This window comes from Podarcis liolepis, assembly GCF_965112155.1.
Source record: "Podarcis liolepis genome assembly, chromosome: 4".
Lineage (NCBI taxonomy): Eukaryota > Metazoa > Chordata > Lepidosauria > Squamata > Lacertidae > Podarcis > Podarcis liolepis.
Genome location: NC_139558.1, coordinates 11097951 through 11107458, shown reverse-complemented (window position 1 = coordinate 11107458; position 9508 = coordinate 11097951). Strand labels below are relative to the sequence as shown.

General features: G+C 42.7%; 1 long non-coding RNA gene across 1 annotated transcript; it reads left to right on the top strand.

Moving 5' to 3' along the window:
* The first annotated feature begins 857 nt into the window (after positions 1-857).
* LOC310705508 lies at positions 858-8718 on the top strand. The gene is made up of 3 exons (XR_014525354.1): positions 858-1083; positions 2672-2783; positions 8172-8718. It is a non-coding gene; the product is annotated as an uncharacterized lncRNA (long non-coding RNA).
* The last annotated feature ends 790 nt before the right edge of the window (positions 8719-9508 follow it).

Genomic DNA, 9508 nt, shown 5'->3' with positions numbered 1-9508 from the left:
CAGATTTCTTCAAGAGGAGAATAAATTGCCCAGCTAACGCTCAGAGGTGGGACTCACCATCAGCATTGACAGTGGTTTTTTTCCTCCACCCACCCCTCCAGCCTAGTCCTTTTAAATGGGTGTCACCCCTCTACAAGGCTCAGTCCTAGCATTGTAGCATTGTTCTCTGGTGAGGCAGATGGGAGGAATAGTGGCATATACACACATACAATGGTGGAGAACATTTGGCGAAAATTCAGCAGAGTGGCCTACGCCTTTCAGGAGATGGGAACTGAAACAGCTAGGGATTGATTGAATCTCATTCCATCAACTCTGCTGAAAGGCCAGCTCTGTGGGAGACCTCCTTCCCCTGAACTGTGCCCAGCTGGTCATTGCAATAACTACCATTTAACTTTAAGAATTGGCGTCTGACTTTGCTTTTTTCTTCTCCCCATCCCTTTTTCTTTTTGTGTACTGTATTTTAGATGGTAAGCCTTCAGGCAGGGAGTGTGTTGTTCCAAATGATTGTATATAAGCTGCTCTGGGAGCTTTTTTTTTTAGGCTGAGGAGCAGGTTTAAAATGTTTTTTAAAAAGAGAGACCAAATCTCAGGGAAAATTGTATTCTGATATGAACATATGAAGAGCCCAGCTGGACCAGACCAAAGGCCCATTTAATCCATCTTCCTGCTCTCATCTCAACCAGATGCCTGTGGGAAGCCCAGAAGACTGACCTGAACACAACACCAACCTCCCCACTTGTGATTTCCAGCAACAGGAAATCAAAAGCATTCTGCTTCCAACATTGGAATTAGAACATAGCCATTGTCAGAGAGCAGGCTGATCAGGAGCTACTCTGTTCAGGAATGGTGGGGGCCTCCCCCTCCCCCTGCTCCTGACCAGGATCCTGAAGCTGCCCAGGAACAGTGGAGCAGTATAGATTTGGAGCAGTGGTTTGCAGAGGGACATAGTTCAGAAGATAACAGCTGGGCAGAACTGAGTGGGGAACAGTAGGAGAAGACGAACACGGAGAGAGAGAATTAACAGACTCCCTTTCATTGGAAAGTGTCCAACCAATCAGTCCAAGGTCAAGGAGAGCAGATAAGGTAGCTACACAGAAGGCCAAATGGTTGCGAGATCAGGTTGCCACACGAGGAAGTGATAGGGATGGCTTTGGGGGGAAGTGGGTGGAAACCTTAATTGGGAGCACCTTTCCCCCCGAGAATGGAGTCTTTGTTCTTTTGCTGTGAACATTAAACATCTCTTTAACTGGTAAGAGACTATTTTCGCTTTGTTCTGCTTATCCGTGGCCAAAGGAAGGGAGGAAGCCATTTTCCCGAAGCCTGACAGCCATGGATCCTCCATGCATTTGTCTAATCCTGTTTTAAAGTCATCCAAGTTAGTAGTGATTACTACTACTTGTGGAAGTTAATTCCATAGTTCAGCTATATGCTGTGTGATAAGCTTTGGCTCAGCTCTAACCAGAGGCATTTCTGTTGCAGCCTCATTGAAATGAATAGAATCTATGCATATTGTAAGGGAACTGACATCAGAGGGAGAGGCGAAGGGGAGGCTCCCAGATGATGCTGGCGAAGGACCCAGCAGCAGGGGGAGAAACAGCTCAGTAGAGGGGGAAGCCAATCAGCGCAACACCGGGGATAAAGGGAGGCAGACGGGGGAAGTGGAGAGAGGGCTCCAGGACTCTTCACTGGACATCAGTGAGGAGAACCCAGTCCTCCGCTACCCACGCCTTCCCTGCGCAGAAGACTCCCGCGCAGTGAGAGGAGGAGGAGACTGGGTGTCAAACAACTTTTATGTTGGAAGAGGTTCAAGAAACGCCCACTGACGGATTCTGCCGGTGACTGAGGCAGCCACCATGAGAAGGGGCTGTGCAGTCAGAAAGTTTTAACAAGGCAAATTAACCGAGAAAGGCACCAGTTTACGCACGAGTAACTCATACCCATTACACATATGTTACCATGTTCTTGCACAGCTTTATTTCAATGGAGCTTGGGCAGGAGAACATCTCAGTGGACTCCATGCTAATGATTCAGATTCATGTCTCCCAGTCTACACTCCTTAATGGCGGCCCAAACCCACAATGTCACCTTGCCTTAGAAGAGGCACCTGTCAGCTGTTTCTTTTCCCCAATCTAACCAATGGACTTTCCATACCATTTTAACTTCAAACTCCCACAGGCTCTGTTCTAACGCCAACAAACTCGAAAATCCAAGGTTTCTGGTTCATATCAGGAGGAGACTCCGAAGATTCTTTGTTGGAAATGAGGGGGCAGGGTGGGAGGACAACAATGGAATCCAATTAAGTGACTGTTTTTGAAATAGATTTTAATCATTGCCAAGCAGCAACGAGGCAAAACGCAATCAAAGTCGCATCTGGAAATTAGATTGTGGTCAGGTTATTCTTAGCGGAATGTTTGAAAAGCAATTATCGGTGCTTAAAGCAGAAATAGATGAACTGGTGCAAAGCTTGAATGACCAACTGGCACAGAACCAGACATTATTGTTTTGAGATATAGATATATATAAACCCTCTGCTCTCTGCGGGAAAATATAGTTGCCACAACACCAAGGAACATATAGTTCAAGTTAGGTTATGAGAAAGAGGCTTCTCTATGGCCCTTGACAATAATCTCAGTTGATACTGTGCCATGTTATTTTGCCTGTATGTGACTAGGAATGAGCTAATTAGCTACCTCAGATGATAACGGAAACGCTATAGAGTCATACAACAGGCAACAAGGTTCAAATAGCTCCTTGAAGAATTAGTCATTTTAATAACTTTTGAGGTGAGTTGGTATGATAGATGCTTGAGAAATCTGTGCAGCAACCCATTCCATAGTAAACTTGCCCAATCTGCAGCTCCTGGAATAAAGTGCAGGTCAGAATATGGTACCTTCCAGAAACTGTAGTCCTGTTAGGCATGTTACTTTAAACCTCGCTAATTCACGCTTCCTGAAACAGTTTGTGAACCCAAATCCAGGTATGCTTTGAAATGCACACAATTCTGCAAATTTTGTGCTGCACTTTCCCGACCAAAATAAGTGTGTAGAAATGCAGGTCTTATAGGAAAGCATGCATGAAGATGCATGTATACCAGGAGACATGTGAGCAGCTGGCAGAATTGCGACAGAAATGTACCTCGAGGGAGAAGTGCACACTACAATGCTGATGAATTTTCACGAGTACATTAAAAGAAGAGGAACACAGATATGTAAATGTGGCAAACTGGACTTGAGATTGGGAAAAAAGTAAAGTTCTAAGATTGACACATCCATCCACCCTTTGAATTCGTCCATCCTTAACTCTTGTCAAAATGGAGGGAGGTAGTCTGAAGGCTGCCTTCATTATTCCCCTTTAAAAACCATTTCTTCTTCTTCTTCTTCTTCTTCTTCTTCTTCTTCTTCTTCTTCTTCTTCTTCCTTCTTCTTCTTCTTCTTCTTCTTCTTCTTCTTCTTCTTCTTCTTCTTCTTCTTTTGTTAATTCTAGGCATAGAGTGTAAGCTGAAAATGTGTCTGAATGTCCCTGGAAGTAGCGGCACATGAAGACATGCTGTTCCTCCCACATGCATTGTACAAGAAAAACTATGGTTGTCCCCATATATTGATGGAGGCAGCTTTCCCCATACAATGACCCCAGTAGCCTTCAAGTGACAACATATGAGGAAAATGTGGCTACTCTCTTTGGTGTATGACGGCAGCCACCTTTCTTTGCCATGCAAAGACACTTTCCTTCACAGCCACTCCAAGTGGCTGGAAATTCTTAGAGACCGAGCGAGAGAGGAAATTGTAAGTACTATTTGAAACGACTTCATATGAGTAGAAAATGAGACGGAACAGACTTTCAGATGGACGAATTGTGAGGGTGGCAGTGGGATGTTTTGCTTTAGCTGCAGAAACATCTCCGGCCACCCCAATACCTATATCCGTTGACAGAGTAATGTGTGCAGGCAAGGTTGGAGGAGCCATCAAATACAAAGACCTGCTAGTCATATGCTTGTCCAACAACAAATGGCAGGGAGGGCGACTCCAGGGCTGGCACGTTCCTTCTGCCTATTGTGGGAGTGTGTTGGGAGAATGGAAAGACATTGTATCTGGTAGCCCCAAAGTCTCTCCTGATATGCATATAGCACAGCTCCTTTTTAATTTTTTTTATTTTGCTGCAACTGCTGTCAGAGCAATGGTGGCAAAGGCACAACAAGGATGATTGTAAAAGCTAAATGCCTTGAACCTATAAACTAGTTATGTTTCAGCTGTAGTCATCCAACAGGAGGAGTTTGAGTTGGTGCGTTGTCCATTTTTAAAGAAGAGCTACAAAGAAGATCGATATCCCACTTGCAGCTAGAGAGCAGCTACAGACTTGTTTGAAGTGACTATGGGCTCTAAGTAAGATTTAGGAGATACTGTATGCACTCTGAGTACATATTTCAGAAGTGTCCAAGAACTGTTCTGGAAAGCCAATTACGTTACAAAGCAGCAAGGCTTCCAGACAGGTTTACTACCTCTGCCCCTATTAATTGCTTACCTTTGATAAAAGTGCACAGAAGATACTTTTTGCTACGTCAGTTCCATGACACACAACAGACCTTGTTTGGCACCCAAACAAAAATACATGATGGAGCCCGTACATCTAAATTTTAATTTTAGTTCCACATTACCTGATGGAAACACTGATTGCAATGTTATCACTACAGACTACAGAGGTGAGGAGACCATGGATTCAAAGGCTGGGTATAGTCTTTGGGACTTCCTTGCTGCTCACGAACCCCACAGCAATTAATCTTCTCCTCCCCATGCACTGCAACCCCACTGAAATTCACACACACACACACAATGATTAAGGTAGAAAGCATCCCTCTATGGGTGGCAAAGAAAGGCTGTTCCATTGTGCTAATTGCTGTGTGGGTAGAAGACCTTTGTGGAGATTCAAGAGGTAAGAAAGGGATATTGTTTCCATTAAAATCACACATAATCCAGCATTCAGGCTTAAAAAAAGAAGGTGAAATGTTTTCCCACACACACCTTATTGCTATGTGTATCTGAATGTGGCCCTGGTCTGGTGTGTTGCATGCATGTGAGTGTATGTGTTTGGTGGGGTGTGCGCTGTATGCCAGTTCTTAACAAGGCTGCTTTTACTTGGCTGTTCCAGCCAGTGGCATGTGACCCTGTAAGGCTGGCCATGTGGAAATGTGTCCTTCAGGGTGAAAGAGATTCTTCATCCCATATATTTTGCCAGGAGAGAGAGAGAATGCTTAAGTTACAAGACAAATGTAGCTGTGAAGAGTATGTGTCATCACGCAGCTCCAAGTTAGTATAATTTCTCCCTTGGGAGCTTTCATTACAAAGCAGAAAGAAACAATCCCAAGAATGATAGGTGCCTTCAGACTGGTGTTTACTTGATATATTTGAGGTTTATGTGGGGGAAATAATTCACCGAGAATCTATTTAGAATTTCTGCTCTGACTCGAGGGACTCCAACTTTCCGAGTATGAAAATGTAAACATCTATTTGATGATGGACAGCACTAATCCATTTTAGGAGCTTTTAAACCATCTACAAGAATATTTACAAGGCTTCAAGATTTCAGTCTCAGTTTATCTGTCAGATAATGTTGGTACACTGTTGGCCAAGCATCTGGTAGCTGAGGCTCATATTTCTCTGAAAATAAAGTTTTGCGTCCACATGGAAATTGGAAGCATACTTCGATCATTCTCCCAAAATATTTATTTTTAGAGTATGTTAGCATAAGAAGCATCTCTCCTTGGGAGCACCCCATTCTGTGTTTCTGCATGAATCACACTTCTGGGTGTATAGGGAGAGGCGATCAGTGATTCATGCAGAGACATAGCTGGACGCCTCCTCTGTGAATAATTTTGTACCTCTCCATCAAGAGTGAGTAAATGAACCAGTCATACTGCCCAGGACAGAAATGGTGGCAAGCTTATCTCACTCACCCACGTAAGGTGAATTATAGGGAATAAGGAATGGATGCCATTTAAGGTACTCTCTCATCATTTCCTGCATTTCTCTCATGAATGCTAGCATGACTCTGGCACACAGTTTGGGAATTATTTTGTTAAAAAACTATTGAACATTCATCTCATTCCACACAGACCATATCCTCATTATTTATTATTTTTTTTGAAACTGAACTAGTCATAGTGGTTGTCAGCCAAAATATTTTGGGGACATTTTGTTGTATTTCATTGGGGAGGGAACCACACACATCTTGAGGAGTTTCCTCAGAAATTCAAGCCTAGGTTTACGACCGACAACCACAAGAAGCATTTATGCCTTTCTTTTAAAAAGCATTTATGAGTTCTTCCATTAATGAATACCTCTCCAGTTCTATTTTGGGAGCTTGACAAGCGTGTGACCAGGATTGTGACGTCGTCTTCTTCTTCTTCTTCTTCTTCTTCTTCTTCTTCTTCTTCTTCTTCTTCTTCTTCTTCTTCTTCTTCTTCTTCTCCTCCTTCTCCTCCTTCTCCTTCTCCTTCTCCTTCTCCTTCTCCTTCTCCTTCTCCTTCTTCTGTATGGGGGAAGGAACACCATGCTACCTTATAGCATTGCTTTAGGAGTTACTGAGATAACATGCATAAGCAATGCAAAACATTATAGCGTGATGGACAGGAACTGGAGAAAGTCATGGAATCATAGAGCTGGAGAGGACCTCAAAGTTCATCTAGCCCAATGCAGGAAATTCACCACTGAAGCAACCTGATAACTGGTCATTCAGCCTTTACTTAAAAACGTCTCATGATGGAGAGTCCACCAGCTTCAGAGACAGTCTATTCCACTGTTGAACAGCTTGCACCATCATGAAGTTCTCCTGAAGTTCTCCTGAATGTTTAATCTAAAGCCCTTTTATTCTAATTTGAATGCATTGGTTCAATACTTGGGGGTATGGGGTGTTAGGGGAGGGGCAACATGTTGTGCTCTGGGGTAGTTTGTCCACCTTTGGTCCCCACCTTGCACCCAACTCTCACCTGTGGCTCCTAGAAGCTGTCAGCATGTGACAGTGGCCACACCCCAGGAAATGGCTTCAACTGGCTGGCTAAAAGTGAGGGTAGCAAATGGGTGTCAAACCTCACTTAGGGACTTCCCCTGCATATGAAAACAGGCTCTGGTGGAAATTCATTAGTTCTGGCCCAGGCCTTGATTCCGTCAAGATAATATGGGTCCTGCTTCTGTCTTCTAATGTATTAGCTATCCCACCTGTTTTTGCATCATCTGCAAATTTTATGAGCATCCACTTTTTCATCCAAGTCATTTATAATGATGTTGGTGGTGCCTTCATTACTTATATTTAGGTGCCAGGCAAAAGTATTCCTCTTCCCCCAAGCCTTTAGCTAGGAGAAGAGGAATGCTTTTGCCTAGCACCTAACTAGTATAGCTTTTGTTTGTTACTGTGTTGAGAATTTTTGTGTTTTTTAAATTGTAAACCACCCTGTGATCTTCAGAGGAAGGGTAGCATGAAAATTAATAATAAAAATGCTAGAACATTAGCAGCGGCCAAGTCTTTGTTGGTGGTTGCAAGAACCAATGATCCCTATATTCTGAACGAAATGCTACCTGGAGGTAGTCTGTCTGAATTGTGTATTGCTTTGTAACAATTTGTTGGGTCTCTGGACTGTAATAAAGGTTGTTGTTGTTGTTGTTGTTGATGATGATAATAATAATAATAATAATAATAATAATAATAATAATAATAATGCAGTCAACCACTAAATAAACCAGCAGACACTGAGCCAGTTGCTATCTCACAGAACTGTTGGAAGCCACAATAGAAAAACAGCAGGATACAAATGTGATTTATTGATAGGCATGTATGTATGTATTTACATAAGATAGTAGATGCTAATTTTTTAGCTCTCTCTCTCTCTATTTTTGTGTTTGTGTACACTCCCCAGAGTGACAACAAGTGGAAGTGATGGGGTGTGCCTCTGCTGCCCATTGTCTACTGACTTGAATGTCGCAGAGGAATGTAATTTATTGAGCTCTGCAATGCTGCAAGCCGTCTCAAGAGAGAGATTTTATATTTAAAAACGAAGGCTGTAAAGCAAGGGGAGCAGATGTTCATCTCGCTTTGCTCGTGGGAATTCTGATTGCTGCATTGGTTTGCGTTCTCTGATGAGTGGGAGCATTAACTGCTGGGCTTTTCTTTTATTGCTGTTGCAGAATTTCCACCTCCAGCACTTTCAGATCTCAGGTGCTTACTGCGTAGAGAATTCTTCTATACCGCTGGGAAACAAGTTCTGACTCAGAGAGGGCACCACTGCAGTCAGGGAGCCAGAACAAATGAGTGCTACTTTTCTGCAGAATTAGCTAAAGGCTACATTTGATATGTACAAGCAGGTAACTTTAGGAGGTTTCTTTTTAAAAAAGATACGTCCCGCGGGGATTCCCCCCACCCATCCATTCCATCACGTTTTCAACATCAGTCAGCCAGGGAAAGCTTGCTTTATAGACTCCATGCGCTTTGCTCACATTTTGAGCATCAGTCAGAAGACAAGAAGAAAACCCCCACCAATCATCGGCTGCAACGAACAGCAAATCTGCAGGGCAATTTGTACAGCCAGCCTTGAATTGATTCTTCCAGTTAAAATCGTTACCAGCTAATGCCTCAGAGAGTTTAAGGGGCTGCATTGTGTTAACAAAGTTCATATAATACCCTTCCTTCCTTCCTTCCTTCCTTCCTTCCTTCCTTCCTTCCTTCCTTCCTCCCTCCCTCCCTCCCTCCCTCCCTCCCTCCCTCCCTCCTTCCTTCCTTCCTTCCTTCCTTCCTTCCTTCCTTCCTTCCTTCCTTCCCACAGGAACACTTCCTTTTTTATAATATTTTTTATTAATTTTAACATATAAATTATAAAATGTACCACAAAACTTATCACTTATACAATCTTTTTAGACTTCCATCAGCACCTCTGATGATCCACCATTTTAACCACTTCTTATGCATTTCTTAACTTTATATTGCCTTTACATCTCTTAACAAAGCATCCTCCCCCTTCTCCATTTTTACAATACTTCTAATAATACTCCTCACAAAACTTCTTGCAACGCTACAAACGTCGTCTGTTCTTCACAATTACTTTTCAAATAGTCCGTAAATTTACTCCAGTCTTCCGTGAATTTCTGGTCTCGCCGGTTTCGAATCTTTCCTGTTAGTTTATCTAATTCTGCATAGTCCATTAACTTCATCCTCCATTCTTCAATTGTCAGTAACTCTTCTTGCTTCCATTTTTGGGCCAATCATATTCTTGCTGCTGTTATTGCATATAAAAAGAGTTTACTTTCTATTTATGTCACTCCCCACAATGCCCAATAAAAATGCTTCTGGTTTCTTTATAAATGTATAGTTCAACATTTTTTTCAACTCATTATATATCATCTCCCAGAAGCATTTCACCCCCACAGGAACACTTCCAACCTCCCTTGGAAATGTGCAGGAAGGTAGAATGTGCACAAACTGAATAACATCAGGAGATGCTGCATGTGACGCAGTCATGTATAATCAG